The following is a 17,772-nucleotide window of genomic DNA, read 5'->3' as shown; positions in this document are numbered from 1 at the left end:
TGCTTTCTTTGTCTGACTGTAGATTAAAACACCATGTAAAGCGTAAACCATGGTTATACTCTCAGACCCTTATGTACCCCCTGAGAAGTGCAAATGTACCCCAGGTTGGGAATGTCTGCTCTACCTGTTAGGGTATTATTGCCAAGTATTGTTTTTATGTTAAGTCATGATCCTGTGGATTTCTAACTTTTATTTTATTTTATGCTACAGTAAGTTTATAGGTGCTATTGTTTTTGGCTTAAGGTGTGATGTTATCAAGCTGCTACTAAATATTATCATAAGGCCTAATGGTTGTTAAGCTCTAATATGTATCACTTGTGTCTCTAACTTTATCTAAAACAATGAGAACTAATAAATATTGAAAATTATATTTCAATAACTGATGTGTTATCATTAGGTGTTTTTTTTTTCTTCTTTAGTTTACTAATCTTGTCTGTCAATATCTGGGTCAGTCTTAAGTTTTTTTCTTTCAGGGTCTCTCAGATTGAGTTCTTACTCTTACTTCAAATTATGTTACGTTATGTATTTGATGATTAATGAATAGAGAGTAAAATCTGTTTTTGTTAGAAATTTATTTGTATTGTGATATTTTTGCCATTCTTTTTATATTTCACTGTAGGATGCATATTTTGTTGTTATTAAAACCTATTTAAAGTTATTTTAATAAGACAATATCATTATATTGTTTCTTTATGTACCATGCTCACTTCATGCTGTATCAATACTGGCCAGTATGGGTGGATACTGTCAAAATTTTTGTATTATCACATTTCTTGAATATATTGTGATATGTATTGCTATATTTTGAGTATATTATTTTAATTAATGTCATATATTCTTGCCATAAAACAGAACTACAGCGGAAAGACTCGCTTTAAGTTAAAATTGGACACCATATATCACCAAAAATGCATTTATGTTATATCAAAGACAGACCTATTATATTGCTGTAACGTGTTCTATAATTTGGTGGGTTCTTTTGGATTTTCTGACACGATATCTTACCTCCTCTCACACAATAGTTTTTCTTGACTTGTACTGCCCTCTATATGCACAAATTTTCACTCCCAATTAGCCTTGATACTCTTATCTACTCTCACATATTTCACATGAGGCAGCTGCATGATAGCATGTAAATGAACATGCGACAACCCTCTACCAGTAGGAGTTCAACGCACCCTCCTAGTGCAGCCGACTCCCTCTATGAAGTAGAACCCATTCTTCACTTCAAGATTAGGCACGAAAAAAAAACCAAACACTGGAAGTAGGGAGGAAGGATGGGGAGTGTTAGATCTATCAGAAGTACATTTTCAATGTAGGAAAATACTAACATTTTGTAAACATCATGCAATGTCCAATTCATGTAAGTAGCAAATCAGTTCATTTATTCTGTAGTATTTACTACTGGCTGTGGTCATTAGTAGGCTTAAATTAACAAACAACATTTGAACAGAAATTCTTAGACTAATAGTACATGTAACTCACAAATAAACATACTTGCAGAATTTCTTCAATAATCAATCAATAACAAACATGCTGACTAACTCACTATCTAGCTTACTAATTGATATTGAGCAATTTGATGATTTGGTCTGTTAAAATACTCATTCTAAAGAACTGACCAAACAAAATGAATGAAATTATCATCTGCTGTGTAAGATACATAGGAATTAGTGGGATTAAATGCAATATTGATGATGTTTTTGTTTTTCGTATAACCCCCTATGTTATTAGGAACCCTGTAACAAAAAACAACAACATGGAATCACAAGCATTTTGGTGCATAAGTAATGTAGAAGAAGGTTTTTACAAATCCAATGGACCCGTCTATGTATTTATCTACTGTAAAAAAATACCTAGAGATGCACCAACTCCATACAGAGCAACAGATCAAATACTGAAGCAAATAATCTGTCCAACTACAGCAACAGATCAAATACTGAAGCAAATAATCTGTCCACCCAAAGCAACAGATCAAATACTGAAGCAAATAATCTGTCCACCTATAACAACAGATCAAATACTGAAGCAAATAATCCATCTACCCTGAGCAACAGATCAAATACTGAAGCAAATAATCTGTCCAACTACAGCAACAGATCAAATACTGAAGCAAATAATCTGTCCACCCAAAGCAACAGATCAAATACTGAAGCAAATAATCTGTCCAACTACAGCAACAGATCAAATACTGAAGCAAATAATCTGTCCAACTACAGCAACAGATCAAATACTGAAGCAAATAATCTGTCCACCCAAAGCAACAAATCAAATACTGAAGCAAATAATCTGTCTACCTATAGCAACAGTTCAAATACTGAATCAATTTTTTTTTCTGATGACAGTACATATAAACATACCAAAATAAATAAATAATTTTGGGTTGATGATCCTATGTGCTTGAAATTTTCATACAAAATTCACATTTTAGAATATCTATATGTTTCTGAAATAGTTAAATAAATTTTCAAGTAAATAATCGTATTCTGCCGAATAAGTTTAGGGTGAGAAAATTTTAATTGCTTTTTTAATATTTTTGTAAAATATTACTATTTAACATCTAAAAAAAATCATAAAACAAATACAACAGTATTTCAAGAATTTATAAAATCTTTATTAGCACCAAATGGCAAAAGCTGAATACAAAACTCACCCTGCATCCTGAGCTTCATGTGCCCTAATAATTGACAGAAGATTATTTTGCTGAAGAAATTCACAACATGCTGCATAGCTAATGGAAGAAAAAAGAATATAGTATACCATATTTAATGAACCAGTGCCTTTACATGTATATACCTAATGGTGGATTAAGCTTAGTTGAATTGTGTCAAATCTTCACATGAAATGTCTTAAAATATGACTAACAAAGTAGGAAACACAGCTTAATATAAAATTGAACATTTTTTTATTAGATTATTATTATTTATCTTACCTAAACTAACCTAAAGAGTTTCATATTTTTACATTTTAGTTACTTTTATAATAATAAATAAAGAATATAAATGAAAACAAGAAATAAAATACTTATCTTGGCTGTCTTCTTTTTTGCTGTTGACTGTCTACAAAACTTAACCCAACTATTTTTTATGTTAACAGCAGTAGTGCACTAAATAATTTTTATTTAATTAAAGAACACAGAATAATAACATGCAAAAATCAGACAATGTCCCATAACTATCACAATTTTTTGGGCTTTCTAACTATGCGTCAAAAGCCGTTACAAATTCATCCAAGCTAGTCCATATGTTTCCCGTGGGAACTAAGCTTGTATTAAAAGAAAAATTTACAATTCTCTGTAAAGAAAACATTGTAATATAAGCCACTGATTATAAATAATACAGTATTAAATGTAAAAAACAACTATTACAAATACTGAAAAAGAGTATGTAACAGGTAGGTGTGACAATAAAGGTCTGATTTTCTATTTTGATGGCTCTGTAAACAAACAAGATTGAAGACTAGGAAATTATGCTTTGTTTGAGTGATGATGATATTATAGTGAGTAATTTACATTAAATTTCATATTTAATGGAGGGTTGGTGAATAAATTAGAGAAGAGGAGATACCTAGAGAAACAAAATGTCACATTTTTCACGCTATGGGAAATTCATGCTTTTTTAAATATTGCTTTATAAAATTAAGAACTTAAACTTGTATAATATTAAATATGGATTATTAACTAAAATTTTAAGCTGTACTAATTAGTATAACATAAATGAAAAGTAGTTTAATTAAATATTGAACATAACTCACTAAAAACCTCGTGACATGTGCAGAAAAGTATGCCCATGATGAGAGGGTTAAAGTAGGTTTTTCATTCATTATCTTTATGATGTTCCTGTTAAAGCAGGTTTTCTATTCATAATCTTTAAGAGATTTCATGTTAAAGCTGTAGAAATTAAAATTGAGACTAATTGAACTTTGACCCTCAGTTCAACAAAGTTGTTATCAAAGAGATGTAGATTTAAACCTCATCTGATATCAATTTTCACTTCTGAAACATTCTAAACTTACAGGACAGTACACCACCAATGAAATTTTTGTAATGTTATTATCAAATTCTTAGGTTTGTGTACATTTTAAACATAGCATATTACTTACTGTTGAAAGTGTTATTTAACAAAATGTCTCTTCAAACTTTCTAAAGTTTATATATAAATGGCTAACATAAATCAAAGACAGTTGATGAAACAAAGAACTGATGTATGTGTTTTGAAGTTGTATTCTTTCTTTAATGTTACTTTCATTAACAGTATTGGTTTATAGAATGTTTAATATATCTCTTTTTATTCTTTTCACTTTATTATAGAGAATATTTTGCATTAACTTAATATATGGATTTTAAGACTAAACTAAATATCCTGGGTTTATGGCCAAAAACATCACTAACTATTTGGTGAAACAATGCATTCTAATGTTTATAAGGAAGATAAGAATAATATACTTATTTCATTACTGAGTTGATTTTAAGTTTGATTAAAGCTTGCTTTAATTGGAAGAAAATATTACTACAACAGTCCTTTTTGGCACTTTGTGTTTATACACCAAACAAAACTTCGAGCCAACTTTATATTTTATCCGTACACATTTTTCAGAATATTTCATAAAAAATTTAAGAATGATACAACATCAAAACAAGAAGCTTTATAATTACACAAACCTTCAAATGAATCATCGCCTTCAGACATCAGTTCATCATCAGAACAGATCTTCAAAAGATTGACAAGCATTTCAGTGACTATAATGATAAAAAACACAAGTCAACTGTATAGAGATCCTTTATTTGTACATAAAGATATTAATTATATGAATGACTATTAACACAAGTGAACTAAAAGATATTAATTACATGAATGACTATTAACACAAGTGAACTATTAAACTGTATTATGTAATCTATTTCAGATAATAAAAAGCAAACACTTTCCAAAAAGGAATTTTTGTTTATACCCCTATATATAATCATTCAGTATCTGGTCTTTTGAACCAAATAACCTCCATGTAGTATAATACAGCTACATATTTAACCAAGTAAAAGTACCCAAAGAATTTTAAATTTGTATCATATGAGCCAATGGTTTATTGCATAATTATAGCCTATGACCAGCACCAATATATTATTAATTGCTTTGGTGAAAAAATTCTACATCTGGTAATTATTTTTTCAAGACTTGTAAACAAGTGATCTTTCATATTTTCTAATCAAAAGAAATTTTGCTTATAATTGCATAGTTTTCTTTCATAATTTTCACAAACTGTTGGTAATTAATTTCCTCAAACATACTGCTAGACATATTTAATTTTGTAAACATTTTCATGGGTTTCTACGAACCAACTCAACTTACCTTTTTCTCCAACAAACGGTAATGACCAAGTGAATACATCCATGAAGTTTGGCAGCCAGTAGGGATGTGCAGAACAGTTAAACTGCCTAATGTTCATGACATTGTTCTCATATTTAGGACAGCAGCTGAAGTTCATAAGAAAGTACACATCTTACTGATGTACTTTAAAAAGGTCAAGAAACACAAATTCAACATTTTTCACAAGTATATATTCATTCACTCAAATTCTTTACAATGTTGTAATTTAAAATGACTAGACACAGTGATGTCAAAAATATTTTCTCATTAATGAAGTCATTCTTACAGAGAACTGCTAGGTTTTTCAAGTTTTATTCATGGTAATTAAGATTATTTCAATTAATAATTCAGCTTACCTTTATTATTGTACACATCTAAGTAGTTAGGTGCAGAGAAAATAGTGATAAGAGATGGAAAACCAGTTGTTTGACTTTTTCTATACATACGATACCTAAAATAATAATGCAAGTAGTCTTTCAATAGCAACATTCATATTACAGTAACAGTGACAGATAGCTAACATGTTTTGAGACCATTTTAGAGAGAAATCATTGTTATTTCAAACTGATTTTATAATAAATTTAATAACTGTAAAAACAGACCTACTGTGCTAAATTTTCACAGAGTTCTGTAATATCACAGCCAAACAAAACTACAGCAACACTGTAGCCAGTTACACTGATCTAGTGGTGAATAATGTTAATGTTCAGAACTACTTACTCAAAAAGTAAGGAAATTCAGAAAAAAAAAAGCTTTTACAAACCAACCAAGTTGAAGATACAATCTCAGTAACATAACTTCTTTAAAAAAATTTTATTGTAAGTATAATGCATCTTAAACTAACACTTTCATACTGATTATCATACTTATTTAATAAGACATTTCATGCTAATTTAAGGTATAGTTCATAGTTTTCTACTCCTAAGCTTTAAGCTGGTTCATGATAAAGCAAATTTTGTAGTATTCTAGTCACAAGTTTTAAGATGTTTCACGTTAAAGCAAATTTTGTGGTTTTCTAATCATAAGCTTTAAGATGTTTTATGTTAACTCTCTCTACACAGGCTTGGTTGAATTGGCTGACCACATGACCACCTTGTACTTGTATAGTCATTATGATTTTGATATTACTAATTTTTAATAGTGTGTGTATTATCACAAAATTTGAGACTTTCAGTAAATATTAGAAGTTTTTACATACAAAAAATCAATTATTTAATGAAGTATTTTAATAAAGATTTGTCCGTGGATATATCGACTTTTTATTTTTACTTGTTCAAGTGCAAAGTGATTATCATGTTAAGATTAAAAATACTTTTCTTCATCTCAAAAATCTCAAATTTCATTTGTGTAATCTCTAAAACTTCCTAAATACATTTCAAAAAAATTTGTTTAGTTATTTTTTCTACCCTTACTATACAAGGTTGGTCAATTTGACTGACCACCAAAAAAAAAAATATATATATATCAAAATTACAGTTTTTTCCTTCTAGAGTGACTTCAAATTGTAACACGAAACTACATTTGTTTATCTTAAGTAGCTTTAAACTCATAACAGTATACATCTATTTATATCAAATTTTATTTTCATAGCCCTTTGAACTATGTCTAATTACTATTCATGCCATTATAAGTTGTAACTCACTTGTGGAACATGTGGGTCACATTACAATATCAAATTATATTACCCACGAGTTACTCTAAGCTGCTTACATTCATGCCTCAATATATATACTTATGTATTAATATACTTCTGAAAATATATATCCAATTTTTTTCCCTACATTCTATTTTTCAATATACAAAAATATCACAGTAATTAAGCACTACCTCCTCTCCTCCCCTTCACGAGTCGCCACGCACGGCAAACACGTGGGTGGATGTTTAGATCCCAGAGAAAGTAACTGAAAATACAGAACCTTCCCTGGGAGGTCCCCTCACCACATACAGGAATCCACGTCGAGGGGAACTGTGAAGTAATTGGTAACTTATCTTGACACACATATAGTGATATTACTAATGTAAATAAGGTACAAAGTCATGGAGATCACCTTACAGGACTCCTTAGCCACCTGATGAAATTCTACTTTGACTCTTGCTGTTTATACAAGAGGGGATTCTTTATCCACCACCTGAGCAACTGGCTCATGACTCCCATCTCCAACATCCTCAGTAAAATACCCTTTTTTCAGTCAGAGTCAAGGGTTTGAGTGAGGTCAAAGAAAAATAAATTTCTAGTCTAGTGCTGATAGAATAATAATACAAGTCAAGAAAGCCAAGTTTAATATTGTGTAAACCAGAAAAGATTGTTTTCAACTGTATTTATTTATGATTTTAAACAAGCTTCCACGAATAATTTTATTTGTTGCTATTACCTCCAAATTTGAAGGTGTAAAAAAAAACACTCAATTACATTTAACTCAATGTAATAAATAAATAAATCAAATGTGTGGCAATTTATTTTTAATACAGTACTGATAGAATAATAACCCAAGTCAGGCAAGCCAAATATGGTACGAGCTTTCACTATTTTATTATGAACTTTGTAGCAATATTTTCAACTTTGTATAAGTACTTATGAAATATTTGTTTAATAAAGAACAAAAACAAGGTAATGAGAACTTGTTTTTCTTGGGTAATTGGTATTTTTATAAGTTTGACATTTGAAAAATACCTAAAATCCTGGTGGTTGAGTGGTGTCTGGGCACTGCAACACACCACTTTGGCCTTGAATTCCTGTAGACTGGTGGCCTTGGGGTGGCCCCCTAGGGTCAATCGGCTGGTCAACTGAGTACCAGTGTTGGGCGTTCTCAATGGGTGTTGTGGACATCGTTTCTGATACTGGTGTTTGGGTATAGTGGTCACGAAACCCTGGTGTTGCTGCAGTGTCCTTGTTTGACATTGTAGTGCATCCCCTCGTAGGACTCCATGGCGGGTGGGGTCAGTGGGCACTGAACCTCTCTCTTTAATTATGGATCCCTCCATTCCAAATAAAAAAAAATTTAAAAATCTGCCTAGAAGATTCTGAACAGCAGTCTCTATCACAAAGTACACCTGCTCCTCGCTTTTTGATCCTGCATTCACTGTCTGATAAATCTTTAGGGCAAATGTCTCCCTTTTTTATTCAGAAGGGCTTAGAGGGGCTTGCTGGCTCTCCAAAGTCAGTTAAAAAGCTACGTTCTGGAGACATCTTAGTAGAAACTTCCCATCCTAAGCACAGTGAACTTCTCTTAAATTCGAGGGCCATTGGGGATATACCCATTGAGGTTACTCCCCATGCTTCCTTGAATTCCTCACGAGGAGTTACTGTTGAGAGGGACTTGAAATCTATCCCCGAGACGGAGATCCTTGCTGGTTTCTCCAACCAAGGAGTTTCGGCAGTTCGAAAAATCTCCACTCGTTGAGATAGAATTATGGTGCCGACCTCAGTTTTGATTTTGACGTTTTCATCACCACATCCACCTGCCGCCATTAAGGCAGGTTATTTGAACTGTAAGGTACAGCCCTATATTCCCAACCCTCTCTGATGTTTTCAGTGTCAGCGGTTCGGTCACTCAAAGACATCCTGTCGTGGTTCTGTGACGAGTGCTCGTTGTGGTGGCAAGGACCATGACTCCTACTAGTTCAAAGTGGACCCTCACTGTGTTAATTGTAGTGGTTCCCACCCCTCCTACTTTAGGTCTTAAAAGTTTTGATATTTAATCTATTTATTTCATGCAAACCAAATATTGATAAAACTTATCTCAAAAGAAAATTTAAAATCTCAATATTTCCATTTTGATGTAAAAATCACAAATATATATTTTTTTAAATTGATGTCGCATGTATTCTTCTTGTAATACCCGATATGGCCGAGTGCGAAAGGGTTTATGGAATGTTTTGTAATCTGTGTGTTTGCAATTGTTCGCACAACATCAGGGAAAATCGTTCAGGTCTCAAACTCACTTTAATACACAGAAAACTTCTTTCTATTTAGGTTATATTTGTAATGACGAATGGAATCCATGTAACAAGATTAAACATAGTGGATGTCTCGGTGATCATGAGCATAGGCAGTTTGGGAGCAGAATTCTTAATTTTGCATTAGTGTATAATAAGATACAAGTGTCTTAATATACGTGATAAGAAACACGATAGACTGTAGTTTCTTTTTTGTTTCTTTCTTCTTCTTCTTTTTTACATTTCTTTGATTAGTCCATTACATATTTCAAATCAAAATTGTGTTAAAATAAGATGAAAGATCTATCATTTGTTTGCCACACATCACAACCCAGGAAACCTTTCATTCAGTACTAGAACTCGTTATCTGGACTGGACACAGTAATAGCCGAAGGTGTATCTAAAATGACATTTTTCATAGAGTACAAATAATAAATGAATATTCTTGTTACTGTGTTGAACGCCGAAAACTTTAAAAGTAATGGTACCAACAAGCCTTATCTTCATTATGAAAAATCCCGCTTAACGCCAACATTTATGGTGCTGCATATAAAATAGCATTTTAAAATCGACGTTTGGCTGCTATCCTGTTCATCACAACTGATGAGTTCTGGTATTGAAACACAAGGCTAGCTGATGAGTGATGTATGGCAACCAAAAGTATCGACTCCATTGCTTCGCTAGCCTTCGACGTTTAATACGTTATAATTTTATTTCAATTTCGCCATAATATTATCCAAACACCTACATCTGTCAGCTATTAGTAGTGACTTGAGACGAAAACGCCCAGAATAACAAGTGTTCTCATTCTCAACGTATAGATAGATGGTTTAGGTTAAACTTAAGTCGTTTATAAATAGGTTTGAGTGTCTGAGCTGTGCTAACTGACATTTAAATGCAAATATGGAATTCGTAATTTAAAAATGTAACAAACTTAGTATTGTTTGTTTTGTTGAATTTCGCCCAAAGATACTCGAGGGCTATTTGTGCTAGCTATCCCTAATTTAGAAGAGATAGACCAGATGGAAAGCGGCTAGTCAACTCCAATTGAACACTTCACAAATATTAAGATTTTTGGCGTGATTAAAATATTGTCTGAATAAAACGTTATTTGAAGAAACAAAATTAAAGCTGACGTGAATTTTTTGGAAAACGAATTAAAATTCCGTAAACAGTTTAGACATGTTTATGTCATACTACTCGGTATACCAAATGACAATCTTCTACTTACTAATAAAGGCATTGGAAAATGAAAACAGTTGATGGTGAAATGTGTTTACTTGTAATTGTGAAAGAAAATTTAATCATTTCCTCATTTTCTTGTTATTTCAATTTCAAAAATTTAGAAAGAAACAAAATTTCGTGTATTCCCGAAACATAAAAAAATATGCGTTTGTCTTTTTTTTTAATTGAAGTGATAGATTTAATGTCTGGCTATCAATTGAATTACTCTAACATTCAAATCAAAGGTACGTCCATCCTGCTTATTTTTTAAAAAAGTCCCATCAAATATAGATCCAAAAGGACTTAAAGAAATCCATGAAGACAGTTGTTATATGATACTTAACTAAGTTCCAAAAACAAGCCAAAAACTAGTCGCCATATCAATCAGGCTTGGCGGGCTGACCTTGGTTGGAGCTGTGTATCAAGCTGCCAGTCATACAGGCTCCTTGGTGTCTCTGTCTGGCCAACTGCGCACCACGTGAGCAATACTTACCATTGACTATGGAGAAAAATTGCGTCAATTAGGAAATAAACCCAATAATAAAAAATGGAAGGCCGGAAGTACAATATGTAGTCCTGGAAGGTGATAAAATCTTCAAAAGATTACTATTTCAAAGCTCGATTAACACAGCTACCCTTCTGCTTGAACTGACAAGGTACTGGTGACATATAAGTAAATAAACGTCAGTATAAAAACTGTAGCATCCATACAGGGGACTGTTATATTTGTTACAGGTTGTTAGCTGCTATTTCGAGATGAAATATATGAAGATTCTAGGACGGGTGATATTAACATTTCGGTTATTCCTGATATTCCACCCACACGAACCTTCTACTTTTAAACAATAGTTACAATCATTTACTAACATTCCAATAAGATTCACATTAGTAATAACTGTTATCCCCGAGAAACATGAGTTCGGGGAATTTTCTTTCAAGCATAAATTGTTTAAAATAATGTTCGTGATAGATGGATGTTTCATCAGCGTGATTCATAACCGAATAAATCTGAAGAACTGGTAGATAATAATAAATAGAATTTCATATATGCGGGATATAATTACAAGATAAGTTAAGGCTTTAAAACTAATAAAAATACTTGAATTATTTAATAATGATTAAAACAGCCTTGTGTATACAAAATATAAAAAAATAATACTTGTTAATAAGCAGTGATGTTATGTATTAGGATTTTGACTGGATTATCTAAGGACTGACCCTAAGACGTATTAAGAAACAAGTTATTAATAAGTGAATGACCTGTTAGAAATCATTTGATTTGATTTTCAATTTAACCCTACCGACACGGGTCTTCCAATAATAAAAATACGGAAGGTCGGAAGTACGATATGTAGTCATGGAAGGTGATAAAATTTTCAAAAGATTACTATTTCATTATAACTATTACTATAACACTAAAAATCAGGGTTAGAACCTCTCTGTGAGCACAGTATAGCTCATTGTATAGCTTTGACCTTGAAATATGCACAAAACAACAAAGTAACAGTGGAAACAAGTTAAAAGTATAAAAGGAAACTATTGTAGGAAAGTTAAAGTAAAGAACTTACTGTGTAACACAAAAAATTAACACGGGAACTAAAGTGGCTACCAGACAGCACAACGAAATTAACGTAGGAAACATAAAATGAAACAGTTATTACACGACATAACAAAAACAAAGTAAAACCTCAGTTACTCCTGACCACACAACAAAAACTAACGTAGAAAACAAAAGTAGACCGGCTATCACACTGAACAACGAAACTAACATAGGAAACATAGTTCCCATACCACACAATAAAACTAAGCTCAGGTCAAGATTTTTAAAATATCATTTTCGAATTGTGATTGTGATTATTTTTTTATTCCTGAAAGAAAAAAAGCTTCAGTAAATTTTTCTGTTAAGCTTATCACTTAGCCATCAGGAGGCTCTTAATAAATTTAATATCATGCTGTTGTTTTTCTAATCGCAAATCTATACAATTGACTATCTCCGTTCTATCCACCGCGGGGAATCGAACCCCGAATTTTAATGTTGTAAGTTCGCTAACTCACTACTGATCCACGTTGGATCACCCACGAGGGGCTTGTGTAATAAAATCTTTACTTCATGTTTAACTACTACGCTAGTTTCGCTAAGTGATATGATGCAGTTTCGTTATTTTGTGCAGCAATTGCTTTACTTATTGTTCCAAACGTTGATTGACCCCAGAGTGGTAGCCATTCTACTTTGTTTCCTATATGAGTTTCGTTGTGTAGCATTGAAACCATTTTACTTGATGTTTCTTGTTAGTTTTGTGTAGTGTGGTAACCGCTCTACTTCGTTTCTTATGTGAGTTTCGTTACGTTGCGTAATAACTTGCTTTACTTTACTTTATCTTCTATGCCAATTTCGTTATACTGTATAATACCCGCTTTATTTTATGTTCCTACATTAATTTCATTATGTGATTTGGTAGCAGCTCTTCCCAAATCACATTTCAACTATTTTAATTAATCTTTGAGGAGCTAAAAAAGAAGACAACACCAACCACCGCTGAAAAATCATTTCTTATATCTATTCAAACTTTATATATTTGAAACTATGAATAAGAACTGTTCGAAGCTACGACCTTATTATGGATAATTCCCAGTCAGTAAAACCCTGTGTGGAGGCCTACATCCAATTAAAAAGCGAATATTTTCTGTAGTTCTGAAAATTCCACAGTTGTTTTGAGACGAAACATTTTTGTGTTTTTTTTTTTTCATTTCATTATTTCCCTCCAACAGTCGTGAATGACGTCATATCTTACCCAATAACTAATGTTCGGACTTTAGGATCATAACAAACTGTACAACGTTACCAAATCTGCATATCTTTTAAATGGTGAACATTGTTTTAAATTATTTCCTATGAACTTGATGTGCAAAATATTTATTTCTTATATCAGATAAACTGCATAGAAAATAGGTGCTTGTTTGACCAACTTCGATTACATCTATCGTTTAGGAAAAAACTGATTATTTCAATAGATATTTGTTTAAGTTTATTTAATTATTGGTAGTGAACATATAATTAAATGAAAGCTTCTTTAATGATTTTTAAAAATACAGCATTGTAACTTAACTTTCCGTTAAGCAGGATTTTATAATTTTTCATTCACTCATGCTGATTTCTGGATTATCTGTATTTTAATGGTTATTACGGAAAGTTTCGTGGTTTACTTGCGAATGTCTTTAAAAGCCAAGGAATATTTCATATATTTTTGACAAAATGTACATATTATGTCAGGGCTACTACAACTGAATACAAAATAAACAAATGCAAAGCCTGAGGGGAGCCATCTATGTGTCCCCATTCTTTCCAACTCACCAATTAATCCTCGAGATTCCCTGCCTTTTCCTCTTTTGCTACTTTTTTTTTTAACTCTATACTTCTGCTTGCATAAGCTATGTTATTTTTCAGACATCACATATTACTCAGTGCTTAAAGTATTCAGTTTTCTCTAGTATTTTAATTACTGCAAATCAGTGTCAACAAACCTCTGGCGCCTCTGCTTTCAAGTGTTTTGTGGAACTTGTTTAAACTGGTGTGATAGCACACATAGAACCAGAAACTTAAGTTGAATAAAAAAAATTCTTAAACTAACATTCAAAGAGATTTAGCTAATAAAAGAATTTAAGTTTGGAAGCTTGAAGTAATCAAATAAACTTTACTTCTCTAACTACGTATAATATTCGAATTTCCTGAACTTGAAATATTGGCTTAATAAAAAAAAAAGAAACGATTATTGGCTTAACATTATGAACAGAGAAAAAAAAAGAGTCTGATAATCATGCAACTTGACAAATCACCTGAACTATGAATTATCAATAAAGACTTTTTCTCAGGCGTGAATACGAATTATATGCATTAAAAATTGGTATATTTGGTTAGTGAACTTTGAAATATAATTTACTATCCTGGTCAACAGGAGTTCTTTCGACTATAAAATGATGTTGATTTACTGTAATCCTCCAACTGTTTGTTGACAATAAAAAACAAAAAGTAACTTAAAAATACAGTTGTTTAGAATGTGAATCTTATAAAAAAATCAATTTTCAATTTTGGGCGAGCATAGGTTTTGTTTGTTTGTAATTAAGCACAAAGCTACAACATTGGTTCAATGGTTCTCGCCCTATTATCACCAGAAAATAAAAATTGCCGTAAAACTTAATATTCGATCTCATAAGGCTAGCCCAAGTGGTAGATGGTGTTGACTATCTGCATTTTCTCCATTTTAGCATTATAAAAGCTAAGGACGGCGAACGCAGATAGCCCTTGGGTACTTTCTGCGAAATTCAGCAAAAAATGCGTATTTATATTTTTACTCTTAAGTGTAACATTTATTCAATTATGCTCAGAATTCAAAGAATAAACTAAAATATAACTCTTAACAGGAAGGTAACACAAAAACTGGGCTGTTTATCTGACAAACTACCACAAAGGTAAACGAGCTCTTTACGAGTTGTTGAAGAGCTGTAATAGGGCTGTACTCCAGGCTGTAGTACGACTGTAGCAGATTTGAATTAGGGCTGTACTCTAAGCTGTAGCACAGCTGTAGTAGAGTTGAATTAGAGCTGTAGTAAATCTGTAGTAGGGGTGTAGTAGAACTGTAGTAAAGGTGTAGCAGGGCCATAGTGGAACTGTAGTAGAGTTATAGTAGGGCTGTATTAGAACTGTAGTAGAGCTGTGGAAGGGCATTTTTAAAAACACAGTAGGGCTGTAGTAAAGTTGTAGTAGAGCTGTAGCAGAGTTATAGTAGGGCTATAGCGGGGCTGTAGTAGAACTGTAATAGGGATGTAGTAGATTTGTAGTAGTGCTCTGTTAGAGTTGTTTTAGAACTGTAGTAAAGCTGTACTAAAGCCAATAATAGATCTATAATAGAATTGTAGTAGTGGTGTGGTAAATGTGTAGTAGAGATGTGGTAGGGCTGTAGCAGAGCTGAACTTTAAGCTCAAGTATATCATCGAAAAATCCCAGTTTTGACATATACAACAGAGCTATGGTTCTATAATTTTACATGTATTATCATTACATTCAAATATTTCAAACAGTTGTTCAAAGTCATCCATTTAATCAGAAACTTTTTAGTAATAAATGGAGACATAAAAAGATGAAAAGATAAAAAACACTCAATATGTTTAATAAAATAATCAAACCAAATATGGTCTTGTGTCTTTGTGTAAAAAATTTATTAGTCATTATTATCAGGCAACTAAAAATAAAAGATATGAAAAAATAGAAGGTGGATGTGGAGATCAAATTGCTAAAAGACATTCAGCGAGACATAAAGAAAGTTCTCTTCATAGAAGAAGATTAAATAAATCCATGAATGATGATTTTCACAAAAACAAATATAACGATGATGATGTAATTTTGTATGTAAAATGTATATTAGTGATTATTATAATAAAAATAAAAGATATGAAAAATTAGAATGTGAATGTGGATTAAAAGTTTGTTAACTCATATCTTGAAGTACACAAGAAATGTTCTGTGCAAATAAAAAAATCATTAAAAGTAGGTCAATATTAATATGTTTTTAGTAATAAATGGAGCGAACACTTCATTCTAACCGTATAATATGGATGAAAGACTTTTCTAAAAGAAAAGGATATAGTGGATATTCTAAACTTGGAAAATGTGATTTAATGAAGTTTCTTATTGATAAGATACAAATAGAACTATTTGCTAGAAAATACAAGCTTCATGAAGTTTTAATTGTAAAACCAAAGAAACCTAGGGTGAGACAAATAAAATATAATTTATATGGAAAATATCACGAACCATCTTATAAGAAAACTCATATCGAAAGTCATAAGAGAGCATTATATGAAAATGAAGTTATTCCAGACATATAAACTAAAACTTTAAAATGATGTTTCAAATAGATGTAATTACTAAAACGAAGAAACCTATGGAGAAACAAATATAATGTGACAAATGTGGAAATATTACAAACTATCTTATAAGAAAACTCATGTTGAATTAAAGAACATAAAAGAGGTTTACAGAGAAATAAAATTATTCAAGAAATAGAAACAGCTTACGAAGGACGATTGAAAACTTATTTAATAGACAAAGTTAATAATTTTATTGATGTCCAATAATTTTTGTTTAATATAGAAAATATTGTTCTTCCTAAAATTGATGAGATAAGAAAAGGACTTAAAAGTTAACATTAAACTATTTTTTCATTCAAAACTAAAAATGTTTTGTTTGTTTGTAATTAAACACAAAGCTACACAATGGGCAAAGCGCCCACCACGGGTATCGAAACCCGGATTCTAGCGTTGTATGTCCGCAGACATACCGCTGTGCCACTGGGGGGGCAACTAAAAATGAAATAATTCTTAGGTCGACTGATTTGTAAGATTATTATAGTGATGTGGTTAACAAACTTTTAAGAGAAATGACTGAGTTTGAAACGAAAGGATCTGAATGGACCTTAGAAATGGTAATCAGTTCATCATGTATTGAATTACCTGAAAAGATACAAGGTAAAAAAGCTGTGTTAATGTTAAAAGTGAAGATCAAGAATGTTTCGTGTATTGTATATCACACATATGCATCTTATAAGATGCATATCATCCAGGACAAGTTAATAATTATAATAAACCAGAACAACTGAAAGATATTAAAAAAGCACTCGGAGAAATTAATTTCCCAGTTACTCTAAAGGATATTCCAAAAGAAGATGAACATATCAGTAAATATATATATACAGCTGTGGTGAAAAGTGTAATATTTATCCATTAAGTATAACCGAAAATAAAAGAGAACAGCATGTTAACCTCTCCTATGTGAAAGATAAATCAATACGCATTATTGTCTTATAAAAATTTATCTCGATGAATTAGATGTCAAATAACAAAGCATGAATCAAAAGATATCATGTGACAGATGTCTGCAGTATTTTTATTCAGAAGACAGATTAAAAGAAACGAAAAAGATTGTAAAACACATGAAGCTGTTAAAATTTAAGAATCAAGTTTTAAAATTAAAATATATAAATAATTCAATGAGAGTTATTTTTATTATATATGCTGATTTTGAATGCATAAATAGAAAAGGTGATACTTCTCGGACTTATATAAAAATATAATATATTTGATATGCTTATCAAAAACATGAACCTATTAATTTTTCTTTTATTATATCAAGTATGTTCATGGACACTATAAAGATCCTATAGTTTATAGAGGACAAAATGCACAAACTAAATTC

General features: G+C 31.5%; 1 long non-coding RNA gene across 1 annotated transcript; it reads right to left on the bottom strand.

Annotated features, from left to right (window-relative positions):
- Positions 1-4,658: 4,658 nt before the first annotated feature.
- LOC106463461 lies at positions 4,659-5,852 on the bottom strand. The gene is made up of 3 exons (XR_001291060.2): positions 5,720-5,852; positions 5,346-5,470; positions 4,659-4,738 (listed from the first exon to the last, which is right to left on the bottom strand). It is a non-coding gene; the product is annotated as an uncharacterized LOC106463461 (long non-coding RNA).
- Between the last annotated feature and the right edge of the window lie 11,920 nt (positions 5,853-17,772).

The sequence above is a fragment of the Limulus polyphemus genome, unplaced genomic scaffold (genome assembly GCF_000517525.1).
Source record: "Limulus polyphemus unplaced genomic scaffold, Limulus_polyphemus-2.1.2 Scaffold1413, whole genome shotgun sequence".
NCBI lineage: Eukaryota > Metazoa > Arthropoda > Merostomata > Xiphosura > Limulidae > Limulus > Limulus polyphemus.
Note: the sequence above shows the minus strand (reverse complement) of the source record. Positions and strands in the feature narration are given on the sequence as shown.